This window comes from Mastigoproctus giganteus, chromosome 6 (assembly GCF_048544385.1).
Source record: "Mastigoproctus giganteus isolate SK-2022 chromosome 6, ASM4854438v1, whole genome shotgun sequence".
Lineage (NCBI taxonomy): Eukaryota > Metazoa > Arthropoda > Arachnida > Uropygi > Thelyphonidae > Mastigoproctus > Mastigoproctus giganteus.
The window spans coordinates 183377351-183396339 of NC_143580.1; the positions used below are offsets into that span (position 1 = coordinate 183377351).

At 38.3% G+C, this 18989-nt stretch overlaps 1 long non-coding RNA gene across 1 annotated transcript in view; it reads right to left on the bottom strand.

The window, feature by feature from the left end:
* Positions 1-700: 700 nt before the first annotated feature.
* Positions 701-18989, bottom strand: part of LOC150084796 (uncharacterized) — a 184105-nt gene continuing 165816 nt past the window's right edge. The window contains exon 4 of the long non-coding RNA XR_016547077.1: positions 701-800. This is a non-coding gene — a long non-coding RNA (uncharacterized LOC150084796). The remainder of the gene's footprint in view (positions 801-18989) is intronic.

Here is an 18989-nt window from a genome sequence, read left to right on the forward strand (position 1 = left end):
TTCACAATCGAAGGCATGCGAGCATATTTTTCTCTGACAGGTGGTGTTTGGGTGGGACGCGTCATAGCCACTCATTTTGAGACATCTCCAATTAAATCATTGGCTTATGCAGATGACATTAAGCCCTAAGTGGGTGTTTCCTCCAGTCTAGAGTGCCCTACTCAACCAGTCACTCAACAAATTTTCCCAATGATCTTGCGACAATAATCTAACTCTCAACGTATCAAAATATGATAACCTATGCAGACCCTAGAGAGATAAAGATTTTTCATCCTTGTGTACTTAATAATCGCTTCATTACAAGTAAATCCCATCTTAAGGACCTAAGAGTTTTTGCCTTGTCTTCCTCCAACGCCTCTTTCGTTCCTCATGTTTTGGAAACGTTTAAAAAGGCATATAAGGTTCTTGAATTCATTGGAGAGGTTCACGTATACGTTCAATAGTGCAGTGTCATTGGAGTTAACTCTTTAATGTATATTATTGAATAAAAATTTATAAAATTTTATATCGGTCATAGGGAGGGAAAGGCGTGACCCCTGAAGACTCCCCTTTGGCATTTCTGTCTTCGCGCATCTTCTAAAGACATCAGAGAATATAAAACTACTAATTAAACCTAAAATACAATTCATCCAGAGTTCTTTTCCCTTCTCTTCGATACTTCTTGACTTTATTACGAATACATTCTCCTCTTCTTCTCTTCTTTCGATAATGAGCCCAGTTGCAAAAGCGAGGTCCGCATTAAGACAAAAGCGTTTGTCTTAAATGTCTTTCTGGGGTGGATTTTTTCCAAATAGAGAAACCTGCAAGTAGATAAAACAAACATTGAACGTTCTGAACAAATAAAAACAGCGTACCTGATACAGAAACCAATTTAAATAATAATAAAGTGTGTATTAAAATTTCTGGATGTGCTGGGTATCCTTATTACGCACTAAATGATAACTGGGGGGAAAAAAGTTCAGTTTTTTTCTCGCTTAATGCTCTGCCTTCTTTCGAATTTTTATCTCCGTCCACTTTTTAAGGCTTATCTTTCTTAATTAAGCTCATAGAGGACGTCTACCTGGCAACGCTTAGCTATTCGGAGACTGCATATTCCGAGGAAGAAGCTACTTGTTTGTATCGAAGTGCTTTTTTCCCCATCTGCTTCATTCTCTTCAAAGCCGGATATTAATATAAATTGGGATTGTCAGAGGCCTGTAATGAAATCTCGCGAATCTCAGGAGGGCAGCTGTAGTTCTGTTTGAAAAAAAACTCCTTTTGACGTTTCCAAAGCATTTTAATGAAATAATACAAGCAAGAGGTCCCGAGGCCAAATGTTCATTTAAAATTGCACGAGAAAATCTTTCATGAACGTAACATGAAAATAATTCAAATTCACTTTCGCTGACAATGGAAAAGCAGAACAATTCAAACTCATATAGGAAACTAGAAAAGCATCAATTTAGACGAATTTGCAAACAACAACAAAATTAGAACAATTCAAATTCTTGGTAGCAGTGGAAAAGCAAAACACAAACCAAATTTCACCTCTGGTTGCAGTGTAAAAGTATCAAATTCAAATCCTCCTTGTCATGGCTGGAGTGGTAAAACAAAAACAAATCATATTCCTCCTCTGGTTCAATGGAAAAGCAAGATTAGATCATATTCCTCCTCCTCTGGTTGCAATGTAAAAGCAAAAACAAATCATATTCCTTCTTAGGCTGCAGTGGAAAAGCAAAAATTCAAACTCCTAAGACGATGGAAGAGCGGAATACTTCAAATTCATTTACAGTAACAATAGAAAAATTAGAACAAATCAAATTCCTCCTCTGGTTCAGTGGTAAAAAGAAGAACAAATCAAATTCCTCCTCTGATTGTAGTAGAAAAGCAAGATTAGATCATATTCCCCCTTTGGTTGTAGTGGAAACTAAAGATCAGATCATATTCCTTCTCTGGTTCAGTGGAAAAAAGAAGAACAGATCAAAATTTTTTTCTAGTTGCAGTGGAAAAGCAAAAATTCAAATTCTTAAGACGATGGAAGAGCGGAATACTTCAAACTCATTTACAGTAATAATACGAAAATTAGAACAAATCAAATTCATTTATGGTCACAGTGGAAAAGCAGAGTCGCCCACACTCTTAGAGCAATAATAGTGAGCAATCAATCCGAAACTTGTCATTGGGAAAGACTAAACAATCCATGATCCTTCGCCATAGCTGGAAAATCAAACTCAATTATAGTGACGATGGGAAAAGCAGCAGAATTCAAACTCCTTTTCTTGAAATGAAGCACCTTCAGTGGATTCGTCTTAAAAATCCATTCGACAGTGACTTCGTTAACTTGGAAGGAACAGTTTCTTGAAGACCTATTTCGCAGATTATAATTTTCTTAAGAAATCGCCCACAATGAGAAAAACCTCGCCATAAATTTCCATTGTGGCGAGAAAAGCGCGAGTTGATTGCACACAACCCACCATCCAGCGTGGCGACGTCTTCCTGTTGACAAAGATCCCGAAATGCATTAATCCCATTTCGCGTAATTCACGGGACCCCGATATAGATGGCGAGCGTTGCCACCAGAATGGCCCGCTTTACGCCACTCGCGGCAATAAACAAAAAATATGACGTATTCTATTGAATGGAGAGGATTTCTTTTGCTAAATGTTTCCCGATATATGTGAGAGTGGCGACAGAAGATTCACTTCTTCGTTTAATCTCCTGTGTAGCGATTTCGGTGAAATATGTGCTCTTTCATCGCGTCTAAGGAACTGGCCGGGGCATTTTCTTTCTTTTCTCGCTCTTACTTAATTAGTGTAGCGATAGGGAGCACCAAGAAACTCCGAACTTGATAACATAATAGCATTAAAGCTGTCCGCCTGATAATTTTGGCTACTTGCAGACTTCATCGATCAGCCTTCGAGAGTTTTCCACAACCAACGTCGCTTTCCCCGGACAGACAGACAGACAGGTAAAGAAGAACTGAACACATCGAGATAGAAACAGCGTTAAAAACAACGACAGACAAACTGGAAAAAAAATTTAATTTCCATTTAAATTATAGTTCCATTATCGTGCAACATATTCGCACACCCTCATTAGCTGTAACAATTTATAAATAGAAAAAAAAATTCCATTATTGTTCCACACAACGTAATACCTTTTAGGCATTCATTTGCATTTAAATATAAGAACTGTAAACATGCTATTATAAAAAGGAACTTCTTTTTTTTCAGTTAATAAAAAAAAAATTGTATCAGAAGACTCTCTCTCGCATCAAAGCATTGTTGCGTCACAATAGAATAAGATTTCAAACCGCGCGCTATATATCCAACAATGGGTAATGTAAGCGTAAAGTTTTAACAATATATAACCTGCGGGGCATGCGCAGTTTACTTACCATTAATAACGCTGTCTCATTACTGCTCTATTAACTTAATAATTTATGAAATATAAAAGAATCTTAAAATGCTTCTGCAAATTAAACTTCATCAACGCATCAGAGAAAAATTACTAACCGGATAGGAAAATTCTCTAATTAATATAAACTTACACGAGAGATTATATAAAAAGAAATTTTACTCTCTCTTTCTTTTTCTAAAACTAACAAAGAGAAGTCAACGCTTCCCAAGTGCTACATGCAGGCGAACACAGAAATATCGATACAAATGGTTTTGAAAAATAAAAGTATCCTTTCGCTTTTCATCCAGATGCTGGTTCAACGCGCATTTCTCTTATTTAAAACGATGCCATATTCGCATAATTTAGCTAAATTAGCCAAAGAGAGCTATAAATTATTCCTTTATGGAAAAACATTAAAGATTAAGAGTGCTGTTTTTTGTAATACATTGTTTAAACAACGTAACAATCAACATACCATACATTGTTAAAAAAAAAAAAAAAAAAAAAAAAAGTAACAATGGACATGACATACATTGTTTAAAAAAGTAACAATCGACATACCATACATTGTTTTTTTTTTTAAAAAGTAATAATCGACATGCCATACATTGTTTTTTTTTTTTAAAAAGTAATAATCGACATGCCATACATTGTTTTTTTTTTTTAAAAAGTAATAATCGACATGCCATACATTGTTTTTTTTTTTTTTTAAAGTAATAATCGACATGCCATACATTGTTTAAAAAAAAAAGTAATAATCGACATGCCATACATTGTTTAAAAAAAAGTAATAATCGACATGCCTTATATTGTTTTAAAAAAAAGTAACAATTGTCATACCATATATTGTTTTTAAAAGAGTAACAATCGACATCTTTACAAAAATTAAAAATAAATGCCCATTGTTTATAAAACGCAACAATCAGCACACGTCTTATGAAAATGAAAAGCAACATCTGTTTTAGTTTAAAAAAATTTCTCCTTTCGCCATCCGGGAATTTAAATTTGTTTCTTGGAGAATAAATATTGAAATCCTTTCTTCGATGATATATTTCGCAGGAGTGAAATGTTATACTCAAAATAATTTTATTTATATTTCGCTATTTTTTTATAATTGTTTTATGTTTTCCTTTACATAAAAATACATTATTTGTCAGCATCCATGCTGACGTCTATAACATCGATGAAAAACTACCATAAATCTTGTTTAAAAACTTCTACACGTTCTTAAACCATCAAATATGGCCATACACGAAAAACCAGAAGTTTTGTTTTGCATTCTTTCCTTCAAAGAACGCTACATCAATTCCCAGTTTTCTCGTTTTCTTCGTGGGATTATTTCCGCGAAGCGGACAAAAAAAACCCACGGAGGAAATAGGAAACGGAAATAGCTTTCCCATACGGAACTCAACTGTTTATTCAAAGTAATTTTTATTTCGGTAAACATGATGGCCAGTGTTTCCATACAAGATAAGTATACATGTATGCAGTAGAATACGTGCCTCTTGTAGCCAGTCATCCATCATCGACCTCATTTGGGATGCAGCATCGACTTGAGATCTCCATACTTTTATCCACAGTAAACAAAACCCCCGAATATCCTCACTCGTATTAGCGACCACTCTATTCACTCACTATCCGTAAGCTTCTTGCAATCTACTAACACGATGCTCTACATCGGTGAGCACAACTTATTTCTTTTCCATCTTTCGTTCCATCTGTGCCCCACAGCCAAGAGACAGTCATGCATTTAAAGATGTGGATGCTTGGGCGAGTCATCCCATCTCTCTCTCTCTCTCGATGCCCAACGAACAAGTTTCTACACGACGTACGTAAATAGACAAATTCATTCTATCCACATCCTCAGATTTCTGGCAAGTTAGGCCTAGCTGCTTTATTTCAAGTGCGATACCGGGACAACCCGTCTCGAAAGATGGCTCAAAGTATAAAGATAGTCATCATTAAAGATTATATTTCGGTAATTTACGAGGTATTTGGATTAATTAAATTCAATGTAGGTGGCGTAACTGTTGCAGATTGTTCGTACGAGGCTATTTCTGCATCTTATACGTATTGTGTTTTCGCTCGAAAGAATAAGAAAAGAAGTCTTAACCCTGTATTAAGAACTTAACGTATTTCTCCGAACTGTTGGTAGAGGGCGCTTCAAACTTCGGCTTTCATACTAATCCTTTAGGTTTAGTTTATTACGTTGACTTTAATCTCAAGAGTTTTGCGTGTGGCTTTATTACCCAGTGTAAAAACCAACCCATAAAGAGCACAAATCGCTTCTGTAGTGCTTCCATCAGTTGCACGTCTCCTTCCTGGAATAGAGCGGTACTCATACTGCGTGAAATTGTGGTCCTTGATGGGATTAAGTAATGGACCCTAAAGTATGACTTATAGTCTCGAATTTCGCCTCCATATTACAGTATCACTTAACTTTTGGGCTATTATAAAGTACGAAGAATAAGAGAACCACGAGCCGCGTTGTTCTATGCAGAAGAAAAGTTCTCTTGCAAATAACTTAAGGCCTAATTTGTTCTTACTGAATCACTTTTGGCTGTTCTTTGTTTCTTTAAGCATCTCAGTACCCTACTCGGCCTACAAAGGATACATACATGTTAAAATGAATACGCGGCAAAGTGGATGAGACTTGCCGTCGTATTATTCAGAATTCAGTTCACGTGATCGGAAGACTTCCATTTATTTATTAACATCTCTTGATTTGTCCAAAATATCTCTATTTGTTCAAGTGATGTTGCAGAAATCAAAGAACATCTCTTGAATTAGCAACGTCATCCTTTGATTTGCTAAAGAGATGCTGCTAAAATCAAAGGATATCTCTAGATTTGTCAACATAATCCTTTTATTTGGCCAACATTCTTTGATTTATTAACATCTCTATTTGTTCAAGATATGTTGCAGAAATCAAATAACATTTGAATTGGAAACGTCATCCTTTGATCTGCTAACATCTCTATTTGTTAAAGAGATGCTGCTAAAATCAAATGATATCTCTAGATTTGGCAACATCATCCTTTTATTTGTTAACTTGATTTTGCCATCATCATCCTTTTATTTATTAACTTGATTTTGCCAACATCATCCTTTTATTTGGCCAACATCATCCTTTTATTTGGCTAACATTATTCTTTGATTTGTTAACATCTCTATTTGTTCAAGATATGTTGCAGAAATCAAAGGACATCTCTAGATTTAGCCAACATCCTTTTATTTGTTCAAGAGATGTTGCAGAAATAAAAGGACATCTCTTGGTTTGTTCAACACCATCCTTTTAATTGTTTGACGTCCTTTTATTTATCCAAAACCTCTATTTGTTTGAGAGATGTTGCAAAAATCAAAGACCATCTGTAGATTTGGCCAACATCGCTTGATTTGTTCCAAAACCTGGGAATAAATGAGCAATCAGAATGTCCAGGAATTGAAATTCGAAACAAATCTAACACATGGTCTTTGGAAGCCGGAAGTTTTGCTCAATGCAGATGCGAGCGCGAGATTTTGGAACTCTGCATTGCTAAGCAAGAAACGATCCCCGCTACATCAGCACACAAAGTAGGTAAGAAGGAGCAGCCTTGGGAACTGAAAGCCTTTGTGTGTGCGTTAGACCGAGATTAGCAATGGAATTATTGCATATTAATGCTCTCACACCACTTATGCCGAGCACAGTTATGAAACCGGCCATTATGTGCCCCCCTACAATAGTGAACAAGGCCATTTCCAAATAAAGAACCAAACAAGCAAACCAGCGGAACGCTATAAATTAGCCAATAATCCTCTCCGTGCATTCTGGTAATCCTGATATGCACCGAATGGAAGCGAACTACACTTCCCTCTTTATTTATGCCTATTGCCTCGACACGAACACGTTTCTGTAGGGCGCGCTGGAGTGCACGGACGTCAGCTATATTCCTTAATCCCCATAATGCATTTCTAATGCGAACTAAAAATTCCACGGGTAGGTATGAGCGTGAATATAACTGACGACATTACGGACGCAGCGGCGGGATGTACTTTAAGGGCAATTCGAAGTAAACATAATTCTTTGTAATGATATTTCAACGGCAACTACATCACTTTTAGCCGTGAACGTTTTCTTAATGCACGCGCTTGTAGAACGTTCGGCTGTTAATAAGTTGTTAACCATTCGTTGTGAGCCATCCGGGATATTTAGTGGCTATGGGCCCATTAGTGGCAGTGAAGCGGAGAGCATCTAAATCCCTCCTTTTGCCCGCGTATAGACAGACGAACGCGGACTATCGCGAACGATAACAAAGCCTACTCTCTGTATTACGTAACAATCGCGGGCCAAGTCTTGTTTAGTACCATTGTTTATATTCAAATGGCGGGGGGGAAGTGTCCACACCAACTGCCATTTGGATTAAAGCCGATGTTTCGAAGCAACATCGCTGGCAGCCAGAGTAAGCTAATCGAAGAAAGTAATGGTGTTATAGATAAAGCTGTCAGGAGCGTCACCTTCCAGCTAGACAACCCCCTGCAAGCGGGTACAGGTTATCCGTATCGTGTGATTCGTGTGATGCTTGCTAGAGAGAAAGAGATAAGTTTTCCCAGGCTCGCGTTTGCACCATAAGAGGTTTTATCGTATCATATTATCATCGGAACTGTTCGCTTGATATGTTCCCTCTCGTTGGCTAGAAAACATTGCACTCTACTGTCTCCTGGCTCTGAAGTGCGTGACAAGTGTGTTTAATAGCACCTGATAATGACCACGCATCTCTGGGCGTGCTCCCTAGAAATCCCTCTTCTTTTTTTTTTTTTTTTTACTACTTTGTTAGTTGTATTTATTGCAAACCGTATTTGCAGACTGTTCTCCGAGTTATGCTTAATCGTGGATGTTAATGCACGTCGTAAACATAGACTACCCTCAGCCTTATTTGATCCTTCGTTTAGAAGTTTTCTAAAGAGCAGTTTTGGATCCTCTTTGATGCTCTTTTCGGTGAGATCACAAGACTCATGACGCCTCGTGGAGACTTACCGCTCCCCAAACAACCCTACTAATATTTTATATTCGCAAAGTTTTAAAATCGAGAGTTACTGACATACTTCGCCAAGTTTCGAAAGTATGTCAGTAATTCTCGCTAGCTTAATGAGGTTGAAAAGTTCATGATTGTATTTATTACCACTACGCACGAATATGCACATTTCTCAGTAGCAACAGGGCCAGCAGACTCAAATTGTTTTGAGTTGCCTAAAATATATTGAATTGTTGTCTCAATCTGCCTAAAAAATATTGAATTGTTGTCTCGCTCTGCCTAAAAAAATACTGCATTGTTGTCTCGCGCTGCCTAAAAAAATACTGCATTGTTGTCTCGCGCTGCCTAAAAAAATACTGCATTGTTTACTACAGCGGCCTGAAAAAACCATATTGTTGACTACAGCGGCCTAAAAAATGCCATATTGTTGTCTCGAGCTGCTTCCAAAAAGTATTTTGTGTTTCAACTGGAATCTTTGCTTTTTTTATAATACTGTTTTGATGTTCGTGTTTTTAAAATATAAAAAAACGGTTAAAAATGAATATGCGCTTTTAATTCAAATAAGGTTTTCATACAGCGTAATTTATCATTAATAAGAATTAAAATTATTAATTGTTAGACAAAAAAAGCCTTTACTAAGACACGTTAAGTGGAAGACGCCGATGGCGTGTGAGTTAGAGAGATATGTCAACTCAGAGATTTTCGTTTTACTCTTCTATTTGGTTTTCTGATAGAGTTTCGCGTGCGCATTTTCGCCCTCTCCTTGATAAAATGTATTTCCCATTTAGTTTCAGACATACCACGTGTTTTTTCTGTGCTTGAGATGCCCTAGAGAAAATGTGATAAAAATCAGTCGGTGATAGATGGTAAAAGACAGCCTGAGTGCGAACCCAGTAACTTTATTGTTGCAAGAAATAGCGAGACTAACATGTCATCATGCAAGGTGCTACACTGTCACAGGTCATGACCCTTGAGACCGCCGTGATGCGCTTCGTAGATGGCATTGCCTAAGGCCAGCTGTAAGAATGATTCGTTCAGAGAGAGAGACGAGGGCAGGGGATGGAAAGAAGTCTAAAGTGTTCGAACTAGGCATACGACAAAGGTTTTCCAAAAGATTAAATTTGCCTACTTTTCGCGATATTCGATTTTGTTTCCATTTTCTTGAGAGGAGGAAAATACGATAACCCTCACTCTTTCTCCCCCCCTCTCCCACTCTAAAATCTACCGCCCCCAATATTTCTTAAGGTAGTAAAAATTCGACGCAAAGAGGGGAATGGGGGAGAAAGAGAGAGATGTAGCCCGCAGAGGCTGACCAGGCTGTAATAGGATTGGCTTCCATGGTGATAGGTGAACGGCAGACATCCGCTTTAAAGTGTGACTCATCTTAGCAGCGAGTTGAACCGAATATGGACAAATGAAATCATTCCCAATTTAGGACGCAGGAAATAATGGCATTGGGCCCTGTAGAGTAAATAAAAATTTGATTTTTAGCTTTATATATATAAATGCGAGTGAAAAAGTTAACACCATGTACGCTGAGTGGATGACATGGAAATTCCGGTGGGTTCGCATTATTCGAGGGAATAGAAGTTCTTAGGGCTGTCAGCAGTTGAGGAACTCGACTGCTGTCTGCGTATACTCAATGGAAAATTCTGGTCTAAAGTGGCATTCATTTTTCGTTATTAACAGCAAAATATGAATTTATGTTAACATTTAAGTCATAAAAATATGACTGTGTTAAACTGGCTTTAAAGAGTAGAAAAATAAAAACCAACGACCATCAATAGTGTTGTTCTATTACATGAAATGGTTGTAGTCTCTCTCTGTCCCTCCCTTCCTCCCCTACCATCAGCCAACTGACCAGTGTTGCAGATAAGCCTTCAATTCCGACGAATCTGTGTTGGAATTATTTTGTATCCTGTTCATTCTTTAACCTGAAGAAGGACTCGTAACTATCGAAACGTAGTTCAGATTAAACGCCTGAATGTAAATAAATTCCAGTGAAAATTTAGTAGCTAAGATCCAAGACCAGCTTTGAAATATTGCCTACCATACAACCATCATACACTACAGAAACGGTCGAATGCGATCTCAACCCACCGAACTGGCTTCCGGCAATGTCAGACCGCCAATCTATAACGTCAGGAAGTACGCTTCAACCCAGCTTTCCATCTGTGGACATATCTGTTCCTTATTTTTATTTATTTTTTTTAATATTGCAGCTATGCAACCTGAGTGAATCTCTTCTAACAAGAGAGTTGCAAAACATACAAATAGAATTGGTTTTCTCTAAAAGATGTAGCCAAGGACAAAAGAAACAGAGAGAGAGAGAAAAAGGAAATATTCTGTATACGATAAGGGAGAAGCAGAAAATAGATGACAGTCCGTAAGCCAAAAGGCGAAAAGTTCGTCCGCCAGTCTCCAACCGATATTTTTCATAAGTTTTGTCTTTCGACATGTGTCACTGCTGGATTGTACTCAGCTTGCCGTGTCCGACTCTCTTCATTTATCTTTCTCGCTTTATCTTTCTGTTTGCATTACGGACGCACTGTCTTTCTCAAAGAACTCACGTGAATCAAAGCCAAAAAAAAAAGAGAAACTTCTACTTCTAATGGACATGCGTAGAAAGAGGTTGATGGAAATTGAGTTTTGTATCTTCTAAAGTTCATCATTCGATGTACAGTCGATATCAATGCATGCGTAAAATAGTCTACGAATTTTCTAGATGTATATTCTGCTTCTCACACATCGACAATGGCTGAAGCCATCTTGTTAAACTCTAGTTTGATAAATACAGTCTTGTATGACTCGCGTGTTCGCTGGGGGAATGTCACGAGAGGAAATGGGGTTATTACGCCCACAATAAATCATCACCAGCGGTCGTTAATCGCCCACACTATCGCATCTCTTGTCTACAAAGTTTTCAGACACATTTTTACCACCCAAAGATGTCTCTTTTTATTCTTTTCTACGATTAATACCGTGTGGATCACGTGCTCAACGACTGAAAGACAATCTTTCAATTTTAACAATTACCAGAGCATCCATTATTAGAATTAAAAGTGAGAGGAAATATTTATTTAATACTAAAACGATAGATGGAGTTATTTCTGGAGACCAGTGGAGAAATCCGTGGCAGCATCATTTGGGACTACTTTATCAGAGAGGCCAGCAGAGTATGTGTGTTGTTAATGCAGTGGACTTTCGAGCTTGGTGAGTCCTCGCTGCGCGTGCCACCTTTGCTGACAACTTCCGCACCGAACAGTGGTGGTGGTGGGGAGGGGGGTTGATGTTAGAGCTCGTGTTCCGTAGAATGTGGAGAATGCGGCTGCGTTAGGTGAACAGCATCTCATGCATATATGGTACGCGCAAGTTGGAAGATGAGCATCGTCAGTCCGCATCCCTGAATGCTTCTTTAAAACGGCTATAAGGGGGGGGGATGTGTTAGTGCGAGAAGGGGGGAGGGTGGAAAACACCATTAACCGAGAAAGCGTGTTCCCCTTGGCGAATTTGTGTGGTTTCATTACATCATCCGAAGTCTTCCGCAGCAAGGTAGGCAGTGGAGCGCAGTAGAACGCAAGGGTGGTCGTAGAATTCGTGCCAATGTGGGGACATGTTCCTCTATCCCCTGTTACATAAGGCAGGCAATGTTTCCTTGGCATCAACATGTAGTCACGCTAATTAGAATGTCGTTAATGCGAGGAATTGAAGGTTTGGTGGCCCCTGGGAACTCCAGTAGGAGGGCAGAAACTGGAGGAAGCGAAACTGCGGAGTAATATAATCAAAGTCCCGAATTACGGTGATGGGCTAACTGCTTCTAGTTGCACAAGTTGTCCTCTCGCCCCTTTGTTTCCCCTACCCTCCCCCCCACTTCTCCAAAACCTAGCCACTCTGTGCGCCTTCCTTGAAGCTTGGTCATCACGTAGATCATGATGGGAGTTTATGGACGTCATAAAATGAGCGTAGCGGCACGTGGTTGACTTGCCTAGAAGTAATAAAAGAGTTTTATAGGTAACATGGATTTTTTTCACACGAAAATTGATCGCTATGTAATGCTGTTTATTGCCCTCCTCAGATAATGCCTTATCTTTACGGTGGCTTCTGTGGATGTTGTCCTGCAGAGACAGAGAAAGATCTCCCAAGTTGTGCGCTGCCTCATTGTTTCATATTGTGCTTGGTCTGCCAAATGATATTAGACTTCTTAAGTTATAAACATCCACGAATCAAACGTTCCTCTCCTACTGCTACATGATGAAGTCTATAAATAAGAAATATGTCCACTAAGGAACGGATAACCATCTGGAAATTAATATAACCGGATAAACGTGTACATTTCGTGACTATTGCCATACGGAAAAGCATCCCTCGCAGTATGATGCGTTTTTAATCGCTACTGTAGCCCGGGCACGAGAGTGCATTTGTCCTATTGTTTTTCAGAGTCGTCCATCATACCTAATCCGGTTTGGCTGAAGAAAACTTCAGGGGGGGATGAGCGATAATTTAATACTGGAATATCTTAAATGTAGAAAAGATGACTGGTCGCTTCAAAGAATAATGGATTTCAAGCATTGCTTTGAATGGTTGCGCGAGGGAAGATGCGTCCATAGGAAAGTTCTTGGATTGTATTTTCACGCTGTGATTGAGTTTCGTTGATGGTATTTTGACTACAATTAATATTCAATTAGAATGTGTCTAATGTATACAAATATAAGACGCATTTTTCATTCTGTAGATTTGTTATCGGTGCTTTAGATTCATCTTTCTTTTCCCAGCTCATCAGCCAGCATCTCTCTCTCTCTCTCTCACGCACACATTCCAGCAGCTAACGATCAACAACACATTTTCTCTGTCCAGAATGTCATCAGATTTTGTTCGCTCTACTGAGCAGACCAAGAAGGAAGCTTTCTTTTCTACCAGTTAACACACAAACTACTATTGCTTTTCCATTATATAACGCATTTTCTGGGGTGTAAAATATGAGCATTGGCAGTAGAAGCAATATCCTTCTTTCTCTCCGGTTGTATTTTTTTTTTCTTCTTCTTCTTCTCCTCCTCTTCCACCTCCTCCTCACATCCAATTTATGGCCTTGTTGGGAAATAAATGCAGATGCACATCTCCAATAAAAAAGGGAGGAAATGCAGCTAACAAAACGCTTCGGTTAATTCTCCCCCAAACATTTATATCCTTCTAGGGAATAAAGGCATAAACACCAAAAAGATATCAGCATCCGCTATGTTTCTCCCAGCTTTCTCTCAACGCGCGGGGCAACCAATTTGTTTTCTTAGAACTGAAGGTAGCGAGAAATCTACTGCCAATGTGTAATAAGCATTTAAGTCCAAACTATCATTTGTGGAATGGATTTGGGGGGAAGTGGAAGGTCGAAACGTGTTTAAAAGAGCATGGATGTGCTTAATGTTAAAGCTAGGGGATTGGAGAGGCAAGATTCTTCCTATTCTACGTGATCAAAACGCTTCTAAGGAAGTAAAATGAAATCAGGGAGGGGTAAAAACGCCCCTGTTAAGCTCTGGGGTATAAGAGAATGTCCGTGGCATGTTCTTAGATTGTTGGTGATCCCCTGACAATCGGATTCATCACGGACCTCGGCATTCGATAAAGTCTTTGTGTTCTTGATCCCAACTATTAGAAGTGATGTTTTTTCTCGCTAGCCGTGTACTTATTAGAGACGCGTTAATATTTTCTCATAATATCTTACAAAAATCCCATCTGATCCACGTTTTAGCAAATGCCATTAATTTAACCAAGGAATTGCATTCGTAATGTGAAAAGTGTAATCTCTGGATGTAAGCAGACTGCGCATGTGTCGAAAGAATATCAGTGGAAACAATCTTGAGTTTGTTTTTAGCGAAATTTTAAACATTTTTAAAAGAATATTGTATAAAGTGTTTTATATTTCACATTCGAATATTATCTTTGGTGGGTTAATGAGGATGATGCTGGATTACATCATCCATATAATCCATCATATGCTGTGTAAAGCAAATGGTATCATCCTCATCATCTAGATAATCCATAGATGCTGAGATAAAGCAGATTGTATCATCCTCGTCATCTAGATAATCCATCAGATGCTCAGATAAAGCAGATTGTATCATCCTCATCATCCAGATAATCCATCATATGCTGTGTAAAGCAGATGGTATCATCCTCATCATCCAGATAATCCATCAGATGCTCAGATAAAGCAGATTGTATCATCCTCATCATTCAGATAATCCATCATATGCTGTGTAAAGCAGATGGTATCATCCTCATCATCCAGATAATCCATCAGATGCTCAGATAAAGCAGAGCAAAAAAGAAACAAATTTGCCTCAGGAAAAATCTAAGATTGTGCAGTTGTAAATAATATAGAATAGTGTACATTGTAGGTCACGTGATTTTGATGACGTATAATCTATGTACTTCACATTCACATCAGTTTAGACGGGGGAGTTCAACTGTAACACAGTGTTGATGTTTTGTGGTAAAATAAATATTATTAACGTTTAATATTTAGATGGATTGAAGGTTGTGAAGAGAGAGGTTTTAACTATGTAGAAAATCGATTGTGGAATTATTTACGCGTTTTCCTATTTAAAAAAAAATACAAACGAATATTTCCCCCCCCTCCGAAAACTTCCTAAACAAAGTTTGTTTTTCGTACTCGTGTATATTTGCATCTCGAGAGAGTGAAATTCAGATGGAGAATGAAGGCGGGGGATGGAGGAATTACTGTTCGTGTAAATGAGGGTATTGTATGCATTCTTGCTACACACCAACAAGGAGTTTACTGAAGACCAAATTCTCCGCATCTTTACTGCGGTTTCAGGAGTGCACGGAGGTGGTGGAGGGGGGGGGATGTGGAGGCAGTCCTACCTCCAAACTTGACATATATAACCGTAAATTACTCACGGGTTGTTGCTCAGTGCGATGTGTAATTAAAGTCACGCTACAACGGATACTGCTGTTGTTTCTCGCGTGCCTACGGTTCCCCCTCCTTTCTTCCGCCCACCCGGTCTCCAGTTGAACTGGAGAATGAGCGAACCGCTTCGCGTTTCCTTGCAACTCCTCTGCAAAACTGAGTTTTAATCTTCGTTGCCCATAAGAAGAAAGTAATCAAATTAACAGCTCTAAGTCCTCCACTCGATAATTGAATTCTTTCGAAGGTAGCAACGGATCTTTGTGGAGGAGGAAAAGAAAAAAAAAACAAAGACTTAAAAAAGTTCTTTCTGCCCAGTCCAGGCGTGTCAATTAGATTATCAAAATCTTTGTAAGAACTGTGGACAGACCTGTTTTGAAGCCAAAGTTTGAAGGTGGCATGGTATCGTCTTTAAGAGGTTCATATATTTTTTTAAACGTGGCGAGGGCTAGGGTTAATGAAACGTGGTTATTTGCACGCGATGCAAAAGTACGCATGCTCGAAAGTTCCTGATAATGGGGTTTTCCCAGAAGGAAAACGTATCCCTCGATAATTACTGAGATATAATCATTGGATTACAAAGTCCACTCGCTTTGTATGTAAACATTTGGGACATGTTTCTCTGCGATGTAATTAGAGAATGAAATGATGGGAAAAGTCCTTTGTCTAAAGCCGAATTTCAAGATTCCAGCAGTCTTCGCAATTATCGAGTTAAAATAAACAGTGGAATATCAACTGCCTCGGAGTTTGCTCTTTTGATCAGTCAGGTATCCCACTTTTTTCTAAAGTACATCATCTTAAGTCTAATGATATCAGCAGGTGTGTTTGAGATTACCGGAATCAATACTTAAGGAAGACTCGAAAATTGGAAAAGATGCAGTCAATCAGTTAATGGGATAACTTAATGCATTTTACAGCATACACAGTGACGACGCAGAGCGCCACCTTTCTAAAAACCGATGAAACTTTTCTCCATTGAAATTTGGTTGGTGTATATGAAAGGACAGGACTGGACAAAGTCGATTTTTTTAAGAAAGAGAATCAGTAATTAATCCTCTTTTGAAGTCTTTGCTCCACAGGTAAAAAAAAAACCATCATTTCAATAGATGCCATGTAGAACTCTCCTGATGAGCTTAAAGAGTGAGTATAGCAAGTATGGATTGACTTGCACTCGGTACTCATAATTTAACACAAAGAGTGTATGCCTGGGATGCTCTAGGAAGACACTTCAGCCAGTTAGTCTTCCTTTGTAATTTTTGACCTGTGATACCCAGAAATTCTTAAAGAGACACGTGATATAGTGATTAGCGAAATTCTACGAAGGTGAAGGTGCTGTCACCTGATCTTAATATTAAGTGAGCATAATACCTAGGGGTTATTAATTTTTGCGAGTTCTGACACGAATATTTGTGTCCGAAAAGTTCAACTTAGCCTGTCTCTCATATTCCCAGTTTCCATTGACTCTAGATAACGCCTCCATGACTGGAGCCGACATATGATTTCAAATATTTGCAAACGGCTTTTCAACTGTGCGCTGTCTGTCTGCTGGAACACCGTGTTTGCCTTAAGGGGGCAGGTAGGGAAGTGGTTGTACGGTGTGTTTCATGAAGCGCAAACTTAGTTTTCGACTTAATTATTGTCGCAGGGTGTTTGGGTAAGTAGAAATCGATCGGCGATTACATCATGGTACCAGGACACAGCCTGGACTGTATTCACAGTTTGGGGGTTTATATAATCACTCACAGTTACTGATCGTTACGCCCTCTAGGGCTACTCCTACCACATCAGCTAACCACTGGCACTGTTTGTGTATAATGGGCGAACAGGCAGAATGTCTAAATAATTAATTTAGTACGGTTCTGTTTCAGAAACTACAAACGCACCTCTAGAGAAATGTTATAACTATACCCACAACACACTTCGTCACTATCACCTGCCTATTATAACGCGATATTAAAAGGCAGTTAGGCAGAATCATCTCGTAGTATGAATCTGAGTAATAAAAGACTGAAAATCGCAGGTATGTCCGAGGAAGATGTTTGTTATCGTATTTTCACTCTGATGATGGGAAAACAAAATCAAAGCTAAACGTAAGTTGCAGTAATTGGCTGGAAAAATTAATATCAGCTGATTTATTCTTACTGGCCTGAGTTCTGCTTAAAATATATAATCGGGTTAAAAGAATATATACACTGATTATAAAAAAGTTAGGGAGAAATATTAATTTAATTAAGATCAGCTTAAAAGCTAATGTAGAAAAGAAAATGGTAAGTAACCTTTCTATAAAATTATTTACTTTATTTCGAGATTGAAAATACTTCTACGTTTGATGTGGGGTCCTCTGAGATGCTTTGGAAAACTCTATATTGTTAGTACAAAAAAAAAGAGGAGAAATAATGTCGCGAGCTTTACGCGTACTGTTGATATAAATAGCTTTTTTTCATTACTACGCATGCGTAAAGAGAAACAGCAGGATACTCTAGATCTTACGGTTAACGGTATCTTGTCGAAAGCATCACCTCGTAAAATATGAAAAATGATTTGTTAGGAAAAAATTTCATCCATCGGCAAGTAAGGCTAGCTTGTAATGAATGGAAATAGATCTTGAAGGATGACGCATATATATTTAAACTTTACAAGTCTTTGGCCATATATTTCGATAATGCGCGCCAGTATTACACCCATAAATAAATCAAGGAAACAAATAATACGTAGTTATATTCTAATGGCTCTTTATAAAGGAAAAAAGGGCCATTAATTTTATCAGTAGTCGAGTTCAAATTAAAGTAAATAATAAATTACGTTAAAACATATTTGATGCTAACGAATCTTTCATCGCTGGCTATTAAATACATAATTTAGCGGGTTACATAATAATCGTTTAATTTTAGTTTTTGATTTAAAAAATGGCTGTTCAGATTTTATTGGATCCGTTGTGACAGAAAAATATTTACTTTTAGCAATCTACAACCACAAAGCATTCCTTTTACTAAGAGTTGAATATTTATTTGGATTTTAGGACAAAATAAAGACGTAATCTTGATTAGATAAGTCCACAAAAACTATACTCGAGAAAACACTTCTAAGAGTCCTAATATTTTTGAAATGGTAGTGTATGTATGATCAGATGATCCAGAACGTGCACGTTTTCCTTTCAAATTAGTTCGTTAAGGAATAGTGAAAATTTTAGTACTCTCTATGTTCTTGCACAGTCCCAAGCTGGAGCCAGCAATGCTTCTCTAAACGTAATCTCACCCACTGCTAAGGCTACCCAGTAACAAGAGAAACGTAGTAATGAAGACTTCTTCCTGATTTCGGAAGGTTCATTAATCAGTTTAGGTGACATCACTCGTGGGGTGGACGTGCAACTGCAGCGCAAGGAGATGCTGTGACTAATGGTCTCTGTTATCTATATTCCAAAGAGTCTCTCTCTTGAAGTGTGAGCTCACGTTGTCAAGGGAACGATTCCTTTAACATGTGTTAACAATTACGAACGCCAGCTAAATTTAGGAAATAAAGCGCACGGAAAGTGAAGGAAGGCCCAATGCTAGTCCGCCCCTGTAAATGTAGCTTCCACGTACAGCTCATGTGTCTTGCTGGGAAGACGTTGCAGACTAAAACATCTAAAATACACAAGGCGCACACTATTGAGCAAATTGGGCCCAAATACTTCATCATTA